At 53.4% G+C, this 909-nt stretch overlaps 1 protein-coding gene across 1 annotated transcript in view; it reads right to left on the bottom strand.

Moving 5' to 3' along the window:
* PQLC3 (PQ loop repeat containing 3) overlaps positions 1–909 on the bottom strand; it is a 13,254-nt gene that overhangs the window by 7,975 nt on the left and 4,370 nt on the right. The window lies entirely within an intron of this gene.

Genomic DNA, 909 nt, shown 5'->3' with positions numbered 1-909 from the left:
ACAACCCTAAAAGGTAGGCATTTTGCTGCCTCTTCATAGACAGAACAGCTGCAGCCCGGAGGGCTGGGCTTTATGGTCAGGGCCCAAGGCCATCCAGGCAGCAGGCATGCTGGGGATTCCCACCACTCCACGCCCACCTCCTCACATGCTCTACGCAGACGAGGCTTGGCCATCCCGCTCCCCTTTCCTCCACCCTGAAGCTCAGATCATGTCACTGATGTGGCAGTACTGACTGCCACTCAAAAAGGCTCTCAGCCTCTTAAGGAGAGTGAGGTTCAACAAGAGAATAACGGGAGTTTTGACAAGCAGAATGAAGATGGAAGGCAGGCCCACGTGCACAGAAAATGCTGAGTGACATGAGAGGAGACAGGTCTGTGTGACAATCGGAGTCCGGGGAGACCTGAACCAGCTGTCAGGAGCCCAGACCCACCCACTAATAAGCAGTAAGAAGCCAAGCTGACCAGGTGTGTTAGTGGCATCGTGGTACAGACCAGACATGCCTGTCAAATGGGTACGTTTCGGGGGAAGGAAGAAATGTCTCCTCTTCCCTAAAGAAGACACGTGGACAACGTGGCTGTTAGCAGAGGTGTTCCTGCAGCCCAGCCTTGAGGTCCTAAGTCTACATTCCACCCGGTGGGTCAAGGCACTGTGGGGTACCCTGGTCTCAGAGGGGAGACCCCAGGCACAGACATCTCGGGCATCCCTGGGCTGAGGAGATACACTCGCCCACAAGGAATCTTACCTTGGAGATTGCTTTTTCTTAATTTAACCAAAAGAATAAATATCTGGTAAAGGATCCTGCTTTAATAGGGCTTCCATGGTAAAGAATACACCTGCCATGTGGGAGACCTGGGTTCCATCCCTGGGTTGGGAAGATCCCTTGGAGAAGGGCATGGCAACCCACTCTAG

Source organism: Bison bison, unplaced genomic scaffold (genome assembly GCF_000754665.1).
Source record: "Bison bison bison isolate TAMUID 2011002044 unplaced genomic scaffold, Bison_UMD1.0 scf7180017864307, whole genome shotgun sequence".
NCBI classification, from domain to species: Eukaryota; Metazoa; Chordata; class Mammalia; order Artiodactyla; family Bovidae; genus Bison; species Bison bison.
This window is presented reverse-complemented; position numbering and strand designations above follow the sequence as displayed.